Source organism: Pseudophryne corroboree, chromosome 5, assembly GCF_028390025.1.
Source record: "Pseudophryne corroboree isolate aPseCor3 chromosome 5, aPseCor3.hap2, whole genome shotgun sequence".
In the NCBI taxonomy this organism is placed as follows: Eukaryota; Metazoa; Chordata; class Amphibia; order Anura; family Myobatrachidae; genus Pseudophryne; species Pseudophryne corroboree.
In genome coordinates, this window is record NC_086448.1 from 434,888,642 (window position 1) to 434,911,275 (window position 22,634).

Sequence of the window (22,634 nt, forward strand, 5' to 3'; positions counted from 1 at the left end):
TGGTGGGTTTCTTCTTCTTCATACTAGTTTAGCAGTCTGCTGACAGTGTCCACCAGGTCCGTTCTATACAGTATATATTATATAAATATATATAAGCAGTACGGTAGGCCACGGCTGTACCTACCTCTGTGTCGTCAGTGCACTCGTCGTCCATAAGTAATATAATACTATACTATCCATCCATCTACATTGTATACCTGTGGTGGGTTTTTTTTTCTTCATACTAGTTTAGCAGTCTGCTGACAGTATCCACCAGGTCCGTTATATACAGTATATATTATATATATATATATATATATATATATATATATAAGCAGTACGGTAGGCCACGGCTGTACCTACCTCTGTGTCGTCAGTGCACTCGTCGTCCATAAGTAATATAATACTATACTATCCATCCATCTACATTGTATACCTTTGGTGGTTTTTTTTTTCATCATACTAGTTTAGCAGTCTGTTGACAGTGTCCACCAGGTCCGTTATATACAGTATATATTATATAAATATATATAAGCAGTACGGTAGGCCACGGCTGTACCTACCTCTGTGTCGTCAGTGCACTCGTCGTCCATAAGTAATGTAATACTATACTATCCATCCATCTGCATTGTATACCTGTGGTGGTTTTTTTTTTTCTTCATACTAGTTTAGCAGCCTGCTGACAGTGTCCACCAGGTCCGTTATATACAGTATATATTATATATATATATATATATATATAAGCAGTACGGTAGGCCACGGCTGTACCTACCTCTGTGTCGTCAGTGCACTCGTCGTCCATAAGTAATATAATACTATACTATCCATCCATCTACATTGTATACCTTTGGTGGTTTTTTTTTTCTTCATACTAGTTTAGCAGTCTGCTGACAGTGTCCACCAGGTCCGTTATATACAGTATATATTATATAAATATATATAAGCAGTACGGTAGGCCACGGCTGTACCTACCTCTGTGTCGTCAGTGCACTCGTCGTCCATAAGTAATATAATACTATACTATCCAACCATCTACATTGTATACCTGTGGTGGGTTTTTTCTTCTTCACACTAGTTTAGCAGTCTGCTGACAGTGTCCACCAGGTCCGTTATATACAGTTAATATTATATATATATAAGCAGTACGGTAGGCCACGGCTGTACCTACCTCTGTGTCGTCAGTGCACTCGTCGTCCATAAGTAATATAATACTATACTATCCATCCATCTACATTGTATACCTTTGGTGTGTTTTTTTTTCTTCATACTAGTTTAGCAGTCTGCTGACAGTGTCCACCAGGTCCGTTATATACAGTATATATATATATATATATATATATATATACATATAAGCAGTACGGTAGGCCACGGCTGTACCTACCTCTGTGTCGTCAGTGCACTCGTCGTCCATAAGTAATATAATACTATACTATCCATCCATCTACATTGTATACCTGTGGTGGGTTTTTTTTTCTTCATACTAGTTTAGCAGTCTGCTGATAGTGTCCACCAGGTCCGTTATATACAGTATATATTATATATATATATATATATATATATATAAGCAGTACGGTAGGCCACGGCTGTACCTACCTCTGTGTCGTCAGTGCACTCGTCGTCCATAAGTAATATAATACTATACTATCCATCCATCTACATTGTATACCTTTGGTGGTTTTTTTTTTCTTCATACTAGTTTAGCAGTCTGCTGACAGTGTCCACCAGGTCCGTTATATACAGTATATATTATATAAATATATATAAGCAGTACGGTAGGCCACGGCTGTACCTACCTCTGTGTCGTCAGTGCACTCGTCGTCCATAAGTTTTATAATACTATACTATCCATCCATCTACAGTGTATACCTGTGGTGGGTTTTTTTTTTCTTCATACTAGTTTAGCAGTCTGCTGACAGTGTCAACCAGGTCCGTTATATACAGTATATTATATATATAAGCAGTACGGTAGGCCACGGCTGTACCTACCTCTGTGTCGTCAGTGCACTCGTCGGCCATAAGTAATATATAATACTATACTATCCATCCATCTACATTGTATACCTGTGGTGTTTTTTTTTTCTTAATACTAGTTTAGCAGTCTGCTGACAGTGTCCACCAGGTCCGTTATACAGAATATTATATATATATAAGCAGTACGGTAGGCCACGGCTGTTCCTACCTCTGTGTCGTCAGTGCACTCGTCGTCCATAAGTAATATAATACTATACTATCCATCCATCTACATTGTATACCTGTGGTGGGTTTTTGTTTCTTCATACTAGTTTAGCAGTCTGCTGACAGTGTCCACCAGGTCCGTTATATACAGTATATATTATATATATATAAATATATATATAAGCAGTACGGTAGGCCACGGCTGTACCTACCTCTGTGTCGTCAGTGCACTCGTCGTCCATAAGTAATATAATACTATACTATCCATCCATCTACATTGTATACCTTTGGTGGTTTTTTTTTTCTTCATACTAGTTTAGCAGTCTGCTGACAGTGTCCACCAGGTCCGATATATACAGTATATATTATATAAATATATATAAGCAGTACGGTAGACCACGGCTGTACCTACCTCTGTGTCGTCAGTGCACTCGTCGTCCATAAGTAATATAATACTATACTATCCATCCATCTACATTGTATACCTGTGGTGGGTTTTTTTTTCTTCATACTAGTTTAGCAGTCTGCTGACAGTGTCCACCAGGTCCGTTATATACAGTATATATTATATATATATATATATATATATATATATAAGCAGTACGGTAGGCCACGGCTGTACCTACCTCTGTGTCGTCAGTGCACTCGTCGTCCATAAGTAATATAATACTATACTATCCATCCATCTACATTGTATACCTTTGGTGGGTTTTTTTTTCTTCATACTAGTTTAGCAGTCTGCTGACACTGTCCACCAGGTCCGTTATATACAGTATATATTATATAAATATATATAAGCAGTACGGTAGGCCACGGCTGTACCTACCTCTGTGTCATCAGTGCACTCATCGTCCATAAGTAATATAATACTATACTATCCATCCATCTACATTGTATACCTGTGGTGGGTTTTTTTTTCTTCATACTAGTTTAGCAGTCTGCTGACAGTGTCCACCAGGTCCGTTATATACAGTATATATTATATATATATATATATATATATATATATATATATAAGCAGTACGGTAGGCCACGGCTGTACCTACCTCTGTGTCGTCAGTGCACTCGTCGTCCATAAGTAATATAATACTATACTATCCATCCATCTACATTGTATACCTTTGGTGGGTTTTTTCTTCTTCATACTAGTTTAGCAGTCTGCTGACAGTGTCCACCAGGTCCGTTATATACAGTATATATTATATAAATATATATAAGCAGTACGGTAGGCCACGGCTGTACCTACCTATGTGTCGTCAGTGCACTCGTCGTCCATAAGTAATATAATACTATACTATCCATCCATCTACATTGTATACCTGTGGTGGGTTTTTTTTTCTTCATACTAGTTTAGCAGTCTGCTGACAGTGTCCACCAGGTCCGTTATATACAGTATATATTATATATATATATATATATATATATATAAGCAGTACGGTAGGCCACGGCTGTACCTACCTCTGTGTCGTCAGTGCACTCGTCGTCCATAAGTAATATAATACTATACTATCCATCCATCTACATTGTATACCTTTGGTGGTTTTTTTTTTCATCATACTAGTTTAGCAGTCTGTTGACAGTGTCCACCAGGTCCGTTATATACAGTATATATTATATAAATATATATAAGCAGTACGGTAGGCCACGGCTGTACCTACCTCTGTGTCGTCAGTGCACTCGTCGTCCATAAGTAATATAATACTATACTATCCATCCATCTACATTGTATACCTGTGGTGGTTTTTTTTTTTCTTCATACTAGTTTAGCAGTCTGCTGACAGTGTCCACCAGGTCCGTTATATACAGTATATATTAAATATATATATATATATATATAAGCAGTACGGTAGGCCACAGCTGTACCTACCTCTGTGTCGTCAGTGCACTCGTCGTCCATAAGTAATATAATACTATACTATCCATCCATCTACATTGTATACCTTTGGTGGTTTTTTTTTTTCTTCATACTAGTTTAGCAGTCTGCTGACAGTGTCCACCAGGTCCGTTATATACAGTATATATTATATAAATATATATAAGCAGTACGGTAGGCCACGGCTGTACCTACCTCTGTGTCGTCAGTGCACTCGTCGTCCATAAGTAATATAATACTATACTATCCAACCATCTACATTGTATACCTGTGGTGGGTTTTTTTTTCTTCACACTAGTTTAGCAGTCTGCTGACAGTGTCCACCAGGTCCGTTATATACAGTTAATATTATATATATATAAGCAGTACGGTAGGCCACGGCTGTACCTACCTCTGTGTCGTCAGTGCACTCGTCGTCCATAAGTAATATAATACTATACTATCCAACCATCTACATTGTATACCTGTGGTGGGTTTTTTCTTCTTCACACTAGTTTAGCAGTCTGCTGACAGTGTCCACCAGGTCCGTTATATACAGTTAATATTATATATATATAAGCAGTACGGTAGGCCACGGCTGTACCTACCTCTGTGTCGTCAGTGCACTCGTCGTCCATAAGTAATATAATACTATACTATCCATCCATCTACATTGTATACCTTTGGTGGGTTTTTTTTTCTTCATACTAGTTTAGCAGTCTGCTGACAGTGTCCACCAGGTCCGTTATATACAGTATATATTATATAAATATATATAAGCAGTACGGTAGGACACGGCTGTACCTACCTCTGTGTCGTCAGTGCACTCGTCGTCCATAAGTAATATAATACTATACTATCCATCCATCTACATTGTATACCTTTGGTGGTTTTTTTTTTCTTCATACTAGTTTAGCAGTCTGCTGACAGTGTCCACCAGGTCCGTTATATACAGTATATATTATATAAATATATATAAGCAGTACGGTAGGCCACGGCTGTACCTACCTCTGTGTCGTCAGTGCACTCGTCGTCCATAAGTTTTATAATACTATACTATCCATCCATCTACATTGTATACCTGTGGTGGTTTTTTTTTTCTTCATACTAGTTTAGCAGTCTGCTGACAGTGTCAACCAGGTCCGTTATATACAGTATATTATATATATAAGCAGTACGGTAGGCCACGGCTGTACCTACCTCTGTGTCGTCAGTGCACTCGTCGGCCATAAGTAATATATAATACTATACTATCCATCCATCTACATTGTATACCTATGGTGTTTTTTTATTCTTAATACTAGTTTAGCAGTCTGCTGACAGTGTCCACCAGGTCCGTTATACAGAATATTATATATATATAAGCAGTACGGTAGGCCACGGCTGTTCCTACCTCTGTGTCGTCAGTGCACTCGTCGTCCATAAGTAATATAATACTATACTATCCATCCATCTACATTGTATACCTTTGGTGGTTTTTTTTTTCTTCATACTAGTTTAGTAGTCTGCTGACAGTGTCCACCAGGTCCGTTATATACAGTATATATTATATAAATATATATAAGCAATACGGCAGGCCACGGCTGTACCTACCTCTGTGTCATCAGTGCACTCGTCGTCCATAAGTAATATAATACTATACTATCCATCCATCTACATTGTATACCTGTGGTGGGTTTTTTTTTTCTTCATACTAGTTTAGCAGTCTGCTGACAGTGTCCACCAGGTCCGTTATATACAGTATATATTATATATATATATATATATATATATATATATATATAAGCAGTACGGTAGGCCACGGCTGTACCTACCTCTGTGTCATCAGTGCACTCGTCGTCCATAAGTAATATAATACTACACTATCCATCCATCTACATTGTATACCTTTGGTGGTTTTTTTTTCTTCATACTAGTTTAGCAGTCTGCTGACAGTGTCCACCAGGTCCGTTATATACAGTATATATTATATAAATATATATAAGCAGTACGGTAGGCCACGGCTGTACCTACCTCTGTGTCGTCAGTGCACTCGTCGTCCATAAGTAATATAATACTATACTATCCATCCATCTACATTGTATACCTGTGGTGGGTTTTTGTTTCTTCATACTAGTTTAGCAGTCTGCTGACAGTGTCCACCAGGTCCGTTATATACAGTATATATTATATATATATATATATATAAGCAGTACGGTAGGCCACGGCTGTACCTACCTCTGTGTCGTCAGTGCACTCGTCGTCCATAAGTAATATAATACTATACTATCCATCCATCTACATTGTATACCTTTGGTGGTTTTTTTTTTCTTCATACTAGTTTAGCAGTCTGCTGACAGTGTCCACCAGGTCCGATATATACAGTATATATTATATAAATATATATAAGCAGTACGGTAGACCACGGCTGTACCTACCTCTGTGTCGTCAGTGCACTCGTCGTCCATAAGTAATATAATACTATACTATCCATCCATCTACATTGTATACCTGTGGTGGTTTTTTTTTTCTTCATACTAGTTTAGCAGTCTGCTGACAGTGTCCACCAGGTCCGTTATATACAGTATATATTATATATATATATATATATATATAAGCAGTACGGTAGGCCACGGCTGTACCTACCTCTGTGTCGTCAGTGCACTCGTCGTCCATAAGTAATATAATACTATACTATCCATCCATCTACATTGTATACCTTTGGTGGTTTTTTTTTTCTTCATACTAGTTTAGCAGTCTGCTGACACTGTAAACCAGGTCCGTTATATACAGTATATATTATATAAATATATATAAGCAGTACGGTAGGCCACGGCTGTACCTACCTCTGTGTCATCAGTGCACTCATCGTCCATAAGTAATATAATACTATACTATCCATCCATCTACATTGTATACCTGTGGTGGGTTTTTTTTCTTCATACTAGTTTAGCAGTCTGCTGACAGTGTCCACCAGGTCCGTTATATACAGTATATATTATATATATATATATATATATAAGCAGTACGGTAGGCCACGGCTGTACCTACCTCTGTGTCGTCAGTGCACTCGTCGTCCATAAGTAATATAATACTATACTATCCATCCATCTACATTGTATACCTTTGGTGGGTTTTTTCTTCTTCATACTAGTTTAGCAGTCTGCTGACAGTGTCCACCAGGTCCGTTATATACAGTATATATTATATAAATATATATAAGCAGTACGGTAGGCCACGGCTGTACCTACCTATGTGTCGTCAGTGCACTCGTCGTCCATAAGTAATATAATACTATACTATCCATCCATCTACATTGTATACCTGTGGTGGGTTTTTTTTTTCTTCATACTAGTTTAGCAGTCTGCTGACAGTGTCCACCAGGTCCGTTATATACAGTATATATTATATATATATATATAAGCAGTACGGTAGGCCACGGCTGTACCTACCTCTGTGTCGTCAGTGCACTCGTCGTCCATAAGTAATATAATACTATACTATCCATCCATCTACATTGTATACCTTTGGTGGGTTTTTTTTTCATCATACTAGTTTATCAGTCTGTTGACAGTGTCCACCAGGTCCGTTATATACAGTATATATTATATAAATATATATAAGCAGTACGGTAGGCCACGGCTGTACCTACCTCTGTGTCGTCAGTGCACTCGTCGTCCATAAGTAATATAATACTATACTATCCATCCATCTACATTGTATACCTGTGGTGGTTTTTTTTCTTTTTCATACTAGTTTAGCAGTCTGCTGACAGTGTCCACCAGGTCCGTTATATACAGTATATATTATATATATATATATATATATATATATATAAGCAGTACGGTAGGCCACAGCTGTACCTACCTCTGTGTCGTCAGTGCACTCGTCGTCCATAAGTAATATAATACTATACTATCCATCCATCTACATTGTATACCTTTGGTGTTTTTTTTTTTTCTTCATACTAGTTTAGCAGTCTGCTGACAGTGTCCACCAGGTCCGTTATATACAGTATATATTATATAAATATATATAAGCAGTACGGTAGGCCACGGCTGTACCTACCTCTGTGTCGTCAGTGCACTCGTCGTCCATAAGTAATATAATACTATACTATCCAACCATCTACATTGTATACCTGTGGTGGGTTTTTTTTTCTTCACACTAGTTTAGCAGTCTGCTGACAGTGTCCACCTGGTCCGTTATATACAGTTAATATTATATATATATATAAGCAGTACGGTAGGCCACGGCTGTACCTACCTCTGTGTCGTCAGTGCACTCGTCGTCCATAAGTAATATAATACTATACTATCCATCCATCTACATTGTATACCTTTGGTGGTTTTTTTTTTTCTTCATACTAGTTTAGCAGTCTGCTGACAGTGTCCACCAGGTCCGTTATATACAGTATATATTATATAAATATATATAAGCAGTACGGTAGGCCACGGCTGTACCTACCTCTGTGTCGTCAGTGCACTCGTCGTCCATAAGTAATATAATACTATACTATCCATCCATCTACATTGTATACCTGTGGTGGGGTTTTTTTTCTTCATACTAGTTTAGCAGTCTGCTGACAGTGTCCACAAGGTCCGTTACATACAGTATATATATATATATATATATATATACATATAAGCAGTACGGTAGGCCACGGCTGTACCTACCTCTGTGTCATCAGTGCACTCGTCGTCCATAAGTAATATAATACTATACTATCCATCCATCTACATTGTATACCTGTGGTGGGTTTTTTTTTCTTCATACTAGTTTAGCAGTCTGCTGACAGTGTCCACCAGGTCCGTTATATACAGTATATATTATATATATATATATATATATAAGCAGTACGGTAGGCCACGGCTGTACCTACCTCTGTGTCGTCAGTGCACTCGTCGTCATTAAGTAATATAATACTATACTATCCATCCATCTACATTGTATACCTTTGGTGGTTTTTTTTTTCTTCATACTAGTTTAGCAGTCTGCTGACAGTGTCCACCAGGTCCGTTATATACAGTATATATTATATAAATATATATAAGCAGTACAGTAGGCCACGGCTGTACCTACCTCTGTGTCGTCAGTGCACTCGTCGTCCATAAGTAATATAATACTATACTATCCATCCATCTACATTGTATACCTGTGGTGGGTTTTTTTTTTCTTCATACTAGTTTAGCAGTCTGCTGACAGTGTCCACCAGGTCCGTTATATACAGTATATATATATATATATATATATATATATATAAGCAGTACGGTAGGCAACGGCTGTACCTACCTCTGTGTCGTCAGTGCACTCGTCGTCCATAAGTAATATAATACTATACTATCCATCCATCTACATTGTATACCTTTGGTGGGTTTTTTTTTCTTCATACTAGTTTAGCAGTCTGCTGACAGTGTCCACTAGGTCCGTTATATACAGTATATATTATATTAATATATATAAGCAGTACGGTAGGCCACGGCTGTACCTACCTCTGTGTCGTCAGTGCACTCGTCGTCCATAAGTAATATAATACTATACTATCCAACCATCTACATTGTATACCTTGTCACAACTGAGGGCCTGAGCTGACGGGAGGCAGCCTCAGTTGTAGGGGCTGAGATGTACCGGAACCTGGGAGGTTGTATCAGACCCCTGGACATGTAAGTAACATGAATAATAACTGCCCGAAGGCGTGACCACGACAACTTGGATAAAAGTCAATGATGTTTATTATGACAACTCCGCAACACAGCAGCAGTAAAAGAAAACGTAAAAGTCAGCAAAGAATAAATACAGTTCCTGGGTACTACAGGATGGCAGGAGCCACAGGGCACTGGTAGTGTGAGATAGTTCTTATGATCTTCTAGATGGAAAGTCCTTACCAGGCCCGACTGTAGCAATGGAGATAACCCAGGATTGTGCCAGCTGGTGTTCCAGGAAAAGCTGGGTTGCTGAAGATAAAACAGCTGCTGTGTATACTGGCTGGAACCAGACTGTTGTTAGCACGGAGTGGATACTGGCTGGAACCAGTTAAATAATAAATGAACTTGGGAGCGATGAAATATGAACTGAAATGTAGAACTTGAGAGCGGAGAAATAATAATACCGGTGGAGAGTGGTAAAGTGTAGAAAGGACACCGGCCCTTTAAGGGAAGCTGTACTCTGCTGGAAGCTGAGCTGGAAGCAGGTAAAGTTGTAGCTGGAAACAGATGAATCCACAATGGATTGGAGAGTCAGGCTACACCGCAGGTGGAATGCTGGTGCGGGTCTCTATGGTGGAAGTCTTGAGACAGGAGCTGGAACCTGGAAGACAATCACAGGAGAGAGACAAACAGGAACTAGGTTTGACAACCAAAGCACTGACGCCTTCCTTGCTCAGGCACAGTGTATTTATACCTGCAGCAAGGAAGGGATTGGCTAGGCAATTATGCAGATTATCAATACTGAGAACAGATTGGTGGAAATGATCAGCTGACAGAATCCAAGATGGCTGCGCCCATGCAGACACTTGGAGGGAAGTTTGGTTTGTAATCCATGTGGTAATGAAAACAGTAATGGCGGCGCCGGCCACCGGAGACAGGAGGCGCCAGGCTGACAGATGCACATCCAACCACGCGGACACAGCGGAGGCCGCGGCTGACGTAATCGCCACTCAGACACTCTGCATGCAGAAGTTCAGGGACGGCGGCGGAGGCCGCGGGAGACGCCATGCCAGGTGTAATATGGCGTTTACTGTGACAGCGTCCCAGAGTGACAGGAGAGGATACAGGAATGTACACATCAGGATAACAGATGGGATATGGTCCTGGAGCGCTGAGCCAGCCTTAGGAGGCATCTGTTGGGTAAGAAATGGCGTCCAGATACCCGGATCGTGACAGCACCCCCCCCTTTAGGAGTGGCCCCAGGACACTTCTTTGGCTTTTGAGGAAACTTGGAATGGAATCTCCGGACCAAGGCAGGAGCATGGACATCAGAAGCATTGGTCCATGAACGTTCCTCAGGACCATAACCCTTCCAGTCAATAAGATATTGTAGTTGACCGTAACGGTGATGTGAGTCCAGGATCTTGGCCACTTCATACTCAACGCCTCGTTGAGTTTGGACTTTCGGAGTTGGAGGAAGTGAGGAATGAAACCGATTCAAGATCAGCGGTTTCAACAGGGAAACATGGAATGTCCTGGGTATTTTTAAGAAGGGAGGCAACTGGAGTCTGTAAGCAACAGGATTGATGACTTGTTCAATCTTGAAAGGACCGATATAGCGAGGTGCAAACTTCATACTGGGAACTCTTAACCTCAAATTCTTCGTGGATAACCATACCCGATCACCCACCTTGAGAGCAGGAACTGCTCGACGCTTCTTATCCGCAAACTTCTTGTACCTGAACGATGCCTTGAGCAGAGCTGATCGTACGCTCTTCCAGATATTGGCAAACTGATGCAAGGTGATATCCACTGCGGGAACAGAAGTTGCTGGAAGCGGTTGGAACTCAGGGACTTTAGGGTGGGATCCAAAGTTAGTGAAGAATGGTGTTGAAGCAGATGAAGAATGATACTGGTTGTTATGACAGAACTCGGCCCAGGGAAGTAATTGAACCCAGTCATCTTGAGAGGAGGACACATAGATGCGGAGGAAGGCCTCCAAGTCCTGATTCACCCTCTCGGTTTGACCATTGGTCTGAGGATGGTAAGCCGTGGAAAACTTTAGCTTGACTTGGAGGACTTGACATAAACTTCGCCAGAATTTGGCTGTGAATTGAACTCCTCGATCTGAGATAATTTCTTCAGGAAGACCGTGGAGTCGGAAGATCTCTTGTATGAATACTTGAGCCAACTTGGAAGCTGACGGAAGACCGGTGAGAGGAATGAAGTGTGCCATCTTGGTGAACCGGTCAACTACCACCCAGATGGTATTGAACTTGTTGCACATGGGTAAGTCTGTAATGAAATCCATCGACAAGTGGGTCCATGGTCGACGGGGAACGGATAGTGGAACCAGTTGCCCCGCAGGCGACTGGCGGGATACTTTATGTTGGGCACACTTTGGGCAAGATGCAATAAACTCCAAGACGTCCTTTTTCAGAGTTGGCCACCAATAGGACCTAGAGATAAACTCCAGGGTTTTTTGGATACCTGTATGTCCGGCAAAACGGGAAGCATGGGCCCAATGCATGAGCTTCTTCCTTAGCATCGGCTTCACAAAACTTTTCCCTGATGGGGGCGTAGAGTCCATCCCTACCGTGGAGAATGCCAACGGATTTATAATAGGATGCTTGTCTGAAGACTCTGACTCATTTTCTTGCTCCCATGAGCGGGAAAGGGCATCGGCCTTGCGATTCTGAGAGCCCGGACAGAACTGGAGTTTAAAGTCGAACCTGGAAAAGAAAAGTGCCCATCTGGCCTGACGAGGGTTGAGACATTGTGCACCCTTCAGGTATAAAAGGTTCTTGTGGTCTGTAAGTATGGTGATTGAATGAGAAGCTCCCTCCAACAGATACCTCCACTCTTCTAGAGCGAGCTTGATGGCTAGCAACTCCTGGTCGCCAATGGCATAGTTGCGCTCAGCTGGGGAGAACTTCCGGGAGAAGAAACTGCAAGGGTGTAAATGGCCATCTTTAGCCCTCTGAGATAACACCGCTCCTACTCCAACGGAGGAGGCATCCACCTCTAAGATGAAAGGAGAGTCGATGTCAGGCTGTTTCAGAACAGGCGCAGAGATGAACCTTTGTTTTAAAAGATGAAATGCTTGCATGGCTTCTTCAGACCACTTGGACGGGTTAGCACCCTTCTTAGTGAAAGCAGTAATAGGCGCCACAATGGTGGAAAAGTCTCGTATAAACTTTCGGTAATAGTTGGCGAACCCTAAGAACCTCTGGACCCCTTTGAGGGTTAAGGGTACCGGCCAATTTTGGATTGCTTGTAGTTTCTCAGGATCCATCTCTAGTCCGGAACCGGACACAACGTACCCTAGAAACGGAATGGACTTGACTTCAAAGACGCATTTTTCTAATTTGCAATAGAGATGATTGACACGGAGACGGGACAGAACCTCTTTAACCCAAAAACGATGTTCCTCTAAATCGTTGGCAAAAATGAGGATATCGTCTAGATAGACCACGACATGACGGTATAGAATGTCTCTGAAGATCTCATTGACAAAATGCTGGAAGACAGCTGGAGCATTGCTCAATCCGAAGGGCATGACGAGGTACTCATAATGTCCGTCACGGGTGTTAAAGGCGGTCTTCCACTCGTCACCCTCACGGATCCGGATGAGATTGTATGCACCTCGCAAGTCCAGCTTTGTAAAGATGGTAGCTCCGCTAACTCTGTCAAAGAGCTCAGTAATCAGGGGTAAAGGATAACGGTTCTTGATGGTAATGTCGTTCAAACCTCTGTAGTCGATGCACGGCCGCAGACCACCATCTTTCTTTTTTACAAAAAAGAAGCCTGCGCCGGCTGGAGAAGAAGAAGGTTGAATGAACCCCTTTGCTAGGTTCTCTTTAATATATTCCTCCATAGAATGCGTCTCAGGCAGAGACAACGGATAAGTTCGGCCTCGAGGTGGAACCTTCCCTGGAACGAGATCAATCGGACAGTCCCATTCTCTATGAGGAGGAAGGATATCAGCAGAAGCTTTACTGAACACATCCGTGAAATCTTGATATGGAGGAGGTGGAACATCAGACGACCTGGGGGAGGAAGAACAGACAGGCAATACTTTAAACAAACATGTCTCAGCACAGGAGGAACCCCATGCCAGGATTTGCGTAGTCGTCCAATCAATTGTAGGATTGTGAAGACGGAGCCATGGAAGGCCCAGGACCACAGGATGTGTGGCTCTTGGAATCACTAAAAAAGAAATAAGTTCGGAATGAAGAACTCCCACTCTCAGACGAACTGGTAGAGTCCTTAAAGAAATAACTGCATCAAAAATTTTGCTGCCATCCACGGCAGTTAAAGAAATGGACGAAGGAAGTCTCTCGGTGGGTAGGGACCACCGTTTAACATAGGCTTCGGTAATAAAGTTCCCAGCTGCTCCGGAATCAAGGAGGGCAATGACGTTCCGATAACGTTGAGCAACTTGAAGCGAGACTGGGAGATTACAATCTTGAGGAGATGGAGAGGAGATCATTACTCCTAGCCGGCCCTCTCCTTGGCGAGCTAGGATTTGGAGTTTCCCGGACGTTTGGGACAGGCATTAATGGTGTGAGACTGAGCTGCACAATAGAGACAGAGAAACTCGGAGAGACGTCTTCGGCGCTCAGCAGGAGTTAAACGGGAACGGCCAAGTTGCATGGGCTCATCTTTAGATGGTGACAGTTGACGAGGAGGAGGAGCAGAAGATCTTCCACGCTCAGTTGCTCTCTCTCTGAAACGTAAATCAACTTTCGTGCAGAGTGAGATTAGCTCATCTAACTTAGAAGGTAAGTCTCTGGTAGCTAACTCATCTTTAATACGCTCAGATAAGCCATGCCAGAATGCAGCATACAGGGCCTCGTCGTTCCATGCCAGTTCGGATGCCAGGATCTGGAACTGTATCAGATATTGTCCTACAGTACGTGACCCCTGGCATAAACGGAGAATCTCGGATGAAGCTGAGGTTACCCGGCCTGGCTCGTCGAAGATGCGCATGAATGTTGACACGAAGGCAGTGTAGGAAGATAGCAGGGTGTCGGACCTCTCCCATAACGGTGATGCCCAATCAAGGGCTGAGCCACTGAGAAGAGAAATAATGTAGGCAATTTTTGTACGGTCACTGGGAAAATTGCCAGGTTGTAGCTCAAACTGAATCTCACACTGGTTGAGAAATCCCCTGCAGAATCTTGGAGATCCGTCAAATTTTGCTGGCGTTGGAAGATGAAGACGTGGAGCAGAAATGGGTAAGGTGGGTGGGGTTATAGCTGGAGTCACTGTGGTTGACGCACCAGACGCGCCTGATCCAAGGAGAGTTGTCTGAATCCCATCCAGCCGAGTAGAGAGATCCTGGAGACAGCGGATGATGTGGCCCTGTGCAGCCTCCTGATGTTCTAGTCGGGCTGCCAGTTCTTGCATCGGCCTGGCCGCTTAATCCTGGTCTCCGGCTGGATTCATTAGGTCAGTGCTTACTGTCACAACTGAGGGCCTGAGCTGACGGGAGGCAGCCTCAGTTGTAGGGGCTGAGATGTACCGGAACCTGGGAGGTTGTATCAGACCCCTGGACATGTAAGTAACATGAATAATAACTGCCCGAAGGCGTGACCACGACAACTTGGATAAAAGTCAATGATGTTTATTATGACAACTCCGCAACACAGCAGCAGTAAAAGAAAACGTAAAAGTCAGCAAAGAATAAATACAGTTCCTGGGTACTACAGGATGGCAGGAGCCACAGGGCACTGGTAGTGTGAGATAGTTCTTATGATCTTCTAGATGGAAAGTCCTTACCAGGCCCGACTGTAGCAATGGAGATAACCCAGGATTGTGCCAGCTGGTGTTCCAGGAAAAGCTGGGTTGCTGAAGATAAAACAGCTGCTGTGGATACTGGCTGGAACCAGACTGTTGTTAGCACGGAGTGGATACTGGCTGGAACCAGTTAAATAATAAATGAACTTGGGAGCGATGAAATATGAACTGAAATGTAGAACTTGAGAGCGGAGAAATAATAATACCGGTGGAGAGTGGTAAAGTGTAGAAAGGACACCGGCCCTTTAAGGGAAGCTGTACTCTGCTGGAAGCTGAGCTGGAAGCAGGTAAAGTTGTAGCTGGAAACAGATGAATCCACAATGGATTGGAGAGTCAGGCTACACCGCAGGTGGAATGCCTGTGCGGGTCTCTATGGTGGAAGTCTTGAGACAGGAGCTGGAACCTGGAAGACAATCACAGGAGAGAGACAAACAGGAACTAGGTTTGACAACCAAAGCACTGACGCCTTCCTTGCTCAGGCACAGTGTATTTATACCTGCAGCAAGGAAGGGATTGGCTAGGCAATTATGCAGATTATCAATACTGAGAACAGATTGGTGGAAATGATCAGCTGACAGAATCCAAGATGGCTGCGCCCATGCAGACACTTGGAGGGAAGTTTGGTTTGTAATCCATGTGGTAATGAAAACAGTAATGGCGGCGCCGGCCACCGGAGACAGGAGGCGCCAGGCTGACAGATGCACATCCAACCACGCGGACACAGCGGAGGCCGCGGCTGACGTAATCGCCACTCAGACACTCTGCATGCAGAAGTTCAGGGACGGCGGCGGAGGCCGCGGGAGACGCCATGCCAGGTGTAATATGGCGTTTACTGTGACAGCGTCCCAGAGTGACAGGAGAGGATACAGGAATGTACACATCAGGATAACAGATGGGATCCGGTCCTGGAGCGCTGAGCCAGCCTTAGGAGGCATCTGATGGGTAAGAAATGGCGTCCAGATACCCGGATCGTGACATACCTGTGGTGGGTTTTTTTTTCTTCACACTAGTTTAGCAGTCTGCTGACAGTATCCACCAGGTCCATTATATACAGTTAATATTATATATATATAAGCAGTACGGTAGGCCATGGCTGTACCTACCTCTGTGTCGTCAGTGCACTCGTCGTCCATAAGTAATATAATACTATACTATCCATCCATCTACATTGTATACCTTTGGTGGGTTTTTTTTTCTTCATACTAGTTTAGCAGTCTGCTGACAGTGTCCACCAGGTCCGTTATATACAGTATATATTATATAAATATATATAAGCAGTACGGTAGGCCACGGCTGTACCTACCTCTGTGTCGTCAGTGCACTCGTCGTCCATAAGTAATATAATACTATACTATCCATCCATCTACATTGTATACCTGTGGTGGGTTTTTTTTCTTCATACTAGTTTAGCAGTCTGCTGACAGTTTCCACCAGGTCCGTTATATACAGTATATATTATATAAATATATATAAGCAGTACGGTAGGCCACGGCTGTACCTACCTCTGTGTCGTCAGTGCACTCGTCGTCTATAAGTAATATAATACTATACTATCCATCCATCTACATTGTATACCTTTGGTGTGTTTTTTTTTCTTCATACTAGTTTAGCAGTCTGCTGACAGTGTCCACCAGGTCCGTTATATACAGTATATATTATATATATATAAATATATATATATATATATACATATAAGCAGTACGGTAGGCCACGGCTGTACCTACCTCTGTGTCGTCAGTGCACTCGTCGTCCATAAGTAATATATAATACTATACTATACATCCATCTACATTGTATATCTGTGGTGTTTTTTTTTTCTTCATACTAGTTTAGCAGTCTGCTGACAGTGTCCACCAGGTCCGTTATACAGTATATTATATATATAAGCAGTACGGTAGGCCACGGCTGTACCTACCTCTGTGTCGTCAGTACACTCGTCGTCCATAAGTAATATAATACTATACTATCCATCCATCTACATTGTATACCTGTGGTGGTTTTTTTTTTCTTCATACTAGTTTAGCAGTCTGCTGACAGTGTCCACCAGGTCCGTTATATACAGTATATATTATATATATATATATAAGCAGTACGATAGGCCACGGCTGTACCTACCTCTGTGTCGTCAGTGCACTCGTCGTCCATAAGTAATATAATACTATACTATCCATCCATCTACATTGTATACCTGTGGTGTTTTTTTTTTCTTCATACTAGTTTAGCAGTCTGCTGACAGTGTCCACCAGGTCCGTTATACAGTATATTATATATATAAGCAGTACGGTAGGCCACGGCTGTACCTACCTCTGTGTCGTCAGTGCACTCGTCGTCCATAAGTAATATAATACTATACTATCCATCCATCTACATTGTATACCTACCTGTGGTGGGTTTTTTTTTCTTTATACTAGTTTAGCAGTCTGCTGACAGTGTCCACCAGGTCCGTTATATACAGTATATTATATATATATATAAGCAGTACGGTAGGCCACGGCTGTACCTACCTCTGTGTCGTCAGTGCACTCATCGTCCATAAGTAATATATAATACTATACTATCCATCCATCTACATTGTATACCTTTGGTGGTTTTTTTTTTCTTCATACTAGTTTAGCAGTCTGCTGACAGTGTCCACCAGGTCCGTTATATACAGTATATATTATAGAAATATATATAAGCAGTACGGTAGGCCACGGCTGTACCTACCTCTGTGTCGTCAGTGCACTCGTCGTCCATAAGTAATATAATACTATACTATCCATCCATCTACATTGTATACCTGTGGTGGGTTTTTTTTTCTTCATACTAGTTTAGCAGTCTGCTGACAGTGTCCACCAGGTCCGTTATATACAGTATATATTATATATATATATATAAGCAGTACGATAGGCCACGGCTGTACCTACCTCTGTGTCGTCAGTGCACTCGTCGTCCATAAGTAATATAATACTATACTATCCATCCATCTACATTGTATACCTGTGGTGTTTTTTTTTTCTTCATACTAGTTTAGCAGTCTGCTGACAGTGTCCACCAGGTCCGTTATACAGTATATTATATATATAAGCAGTACGGTAGGCCACGGCTGTACCTACCTCTGTGTCGTCAGTGCACTCGTCGTCCATAAGTAATATAATACTATACTATCCATCCATCTACATTGTATACCTACCTGTGGTGGTTTTTTTTTTCTTTATACTAGTTTAGCAGTCTGCTGACAGTGTCCACCAGGTCCGTTATATACAGTATATTATATATATATATAAGCAGTACGGTAGGCCACGGCTGTACCTACCTCTGTGTCGTCAGTGCACTCATCGTCCATAAGTAATATATAATACTATACTATCCATCCATCTACATTGTATACCTTTGGTGGTTTTTTTTTTCTTCATACTAGTTTAGCAGTCTGCTGACAGTGTCCACCAGGTCCGTTATATACAGTATATATTATATAAATATATATAAGCAGTACGGTAGGCAACGGCTGTACCTACCTCTGTGTCGTCAGTGCACTCGTCGTCCATAAGTAATATAATACTATACTATCCATCCATCTACATTGTATACCTGTGGTGGGTTTTTTTTCTTCATACTAGTTTAGCAGTCTGCTGACAGTTTCCACCAGGTCCGTTATATACAGTATATATTATATAAATATATATAAGCAGTACGGTAGGCCACGGCTGTACCTACCTCTGTGTCGTCAGTGCACTCGTCGTCTATAAGTAATATAATACTATACTATCCATCCATCTACATTGTATACCTTTGGTGTGTTTTTTTTTCTTCATACTAGTTTAGCAGTCTGCTGACAGTGTCCACCAGGTCCGTTATATACAGTATATATTATATATATATATATATATATATATATATACATATAAGCAGTACGGTAGGCCACGGCTGTACCTACCTCTGTGTCGTCAGTGCACTCGTCGTCCATAAGTAATATATAATACTATACTATACATCCATCTACATTGTATATCTGTGGTGTGTTTTTTTTCTTCATACTAGTTTAGCAGTCTGCTGACAGTGTCCACCAGGTCCGTTATACAGTATATTATATATATAAGCAGTACGGTAGGCCACGGCTGTACCTACCTCTGTGTCGTCAGTACACTCGTCGTCCATAAGTAATATAATACTATACTATCCATCCATCTACATTGTATACCTGTGGTGGGTTTTTTTTTCTTCATACTAGTTTAGCAGTCTGCTGACAGTGTCCACCAGGTCCGTTATATACAGTATATATTATATATATATATATAAGCAGTACGATAGGCCACGGCTGTACCTACCTCTGTGTCGTCAGTGCACTCGTCGTCCATAAGTAATATAATACTATACTATCCATCCATCTACATTGTATACCTGTGGTGATTTTTTTTTCTTCATACTAGTTTAGCAGTCTGCTGACAGTGTCCACCAGGTCCGTTATACAGTATATTATATATATAAGCAGTACGGTAGGCCACGGCTGTACCTACCTCTGTGTCGTCAGTGCACTCGTCGTCCATAAGTAATATAATACTATACTATCCATCCATCTACATTGTATACCTACCTGTGGTGGGTTTTTTTTTTCTTTATACTAGTTTAGCAGTCTGCTGACAGTGGCCACCAGGTCCGTTATATACAGTATATTATATATATATATAAGCAGTACGGTAGGCCACAGCTGTACCTACCTCTGTGTCGTCAGTGCACTCATCGTCCATAAGTAATATATAATACTATACTATCCATCCATCTACATTGTATACCTGTGGTGTTTTTTTTTTCTTCATACTAGTTTAGCAGTCTGCTGACAGTGTCCACCAGGTCCGTTATACAGTATATTATATATATAAGCAGTACGGTAGGCCACGGCTGTACCTACCTCTGTTTCGTCAGTGCACTCGTCGTCCATAAGTAATATAATACTATACTATCCATCCATCTACATTGTATACCTACCTGTGGTGGGTTTTTTTTTCTTCATACTAGTTTAGCAGTCTGCTGACAGTGTCCACCAGGTCCGTTATATACAGTATATATTATATAAATATATATAAGCAGTACGGTAGGCCACGGCTGTACCTACCTCTGTGTCGTCAGTGCACTCATCGTCCATAAGTAATATAATACTATACTATCCATCCATCTACATTGTATACCTACCTGTGGTGGGTTTTTTTTTCTTCACACTAGTTTAGCAGTCTGCTGACAGTGTCCACCAGGTCCATTATATACAGTTAATATTATATATATATAAGCAGTACGGTAGGCCACGGCTGTACCTACCTCTGTGTCTTCAGTGCACTCGTCGTCCATAAGTAATATAATACTATACTATCCATCCATCTACATTGTATACCTTTGGTGATTTTTTTTTTCTTCATACTAGTTTAGCAGTCTGCTGACAGTGTCCACCAGGTCCGTTATATACAGTATATATTATATAAATATATATAAGCAGTACGGTAGGCCACGGCGGGACCTACCTGTGTGTCGTCAGTGCACTCGTCGTCCATAAGTAATATAATACTATACTATCCATCCATCTACATTGTATACCTGTGGTGGGTTTTTTTTCTTCATACTAGTTTAGCAGTCTGCTGACAGTTTCCACCAGGTCCGTTATATACAGTATATATTATATAAATATATATAAGCAGTACGGTAGGCCACGGCTGTACCTACCTCTGTGTCGGCAGTGCACTCGTCGTCTATAAGTAATATAATACTATACTATCCATCCATCTACATTGTATACCTTTGGTGTGTTTTTTTTTCTTCATACTAGTTTAGCAGTCTGCTGACAGTGTCCACCAGGTCCGTTATATACAGTATATATTATATATATATATATATATATATATATATATACATATAAGCAGTACGGTAGGCCACGGCTGTACCTACCTCTGTGTCGTCAGTGCACTCGTCGTCCATAAGTAATATATAATACTATACTATACATCCATCTACATTGTATATCTGTGGTGTTTTTTTTTTCTTCATACTAGTTTAGCAGTCTGCTGACAGTGTCCACCAGGTCCGTTATACAGTATATTATATATATAAGCAGTACGGTAGGCCACGGCTGTACCTACCTCTGTGTCGTCAGTGCACTCGTCGTCCATAAGTAATATAATACTATACTATCCATCCATCTACATTGTATACCTGTGGTGGTTTTTTTTTCTTCATACTAGTTTAGCAGTCTGCTGACAGTTTCCACCAGGTCCGTTATATACAGTATATATTATATAAATATATATAAGCAGTACGGTAGGCCACGGCTGTACCTACCTCTGTGTCGTCAGTGCACTCGTCGTCTATAAGTAATATAATACTATACTATCCATCCATCTACATTGTATACCTTTGGTGTGTTTTTTTTCTTCATACTAGTTTAGCAGTCTGCTGACAGTGTCCACCAGGTCCGTTATATACAGTATATATATATATATATATATATATATATATATATACATATAAGCAGTACGGTAGGCCACGGCTGTACCTACCTCTGTGTCGTCAGTGCACTCGTCGTCCATAAGTAATATATAATACTATACTATACATCCATCTACATTGTATATCTGTGGTGTGTTTTTTTTCTTCATACTAGTTTAGCAGTCTGCTGACAGTGTCCACCAGGTCCGTTATACAGTATATTATATATATAAGCAGTACGGTAGGCCACGGCTGTACCTACCTCTGTGTCGTCAGTACACTCGTCGTCCATAAGTAATATAATACTATACTATCCATCCATCTACATTGTATACCTGTGGTGGTTTTTTTTTTCTTCATACTAGTTTAGCAGTCTGCTGACAGTGTCCACCAGGTCCGTTATATACAGTATATATTATATAAATATATATAAGCAGTACGGTAGGCCACGGCTGTACCTACCTCTGTGTCGTCAGTGCACTCGTCGTCCATAAGTAATATAATACTATACTATCCATCCATCTACATTGTATACCTGTGGTGGGTTTTTTTTCTTCATACTAGTTTAGCAGTCTGCTGACAGTTTCCACCAGGTCCGTTATATACAGTATATATTATATAAATATATATAAGCAGTAGGGTAGGCCACGGCTGTACCTACCTCTGTGTCGTCAGTGCACTCGTCGTCTATAAGTAATATAATACTATACTATCCATCCATCTACATTGTATACCTTTGGTGTGTGTTTTTT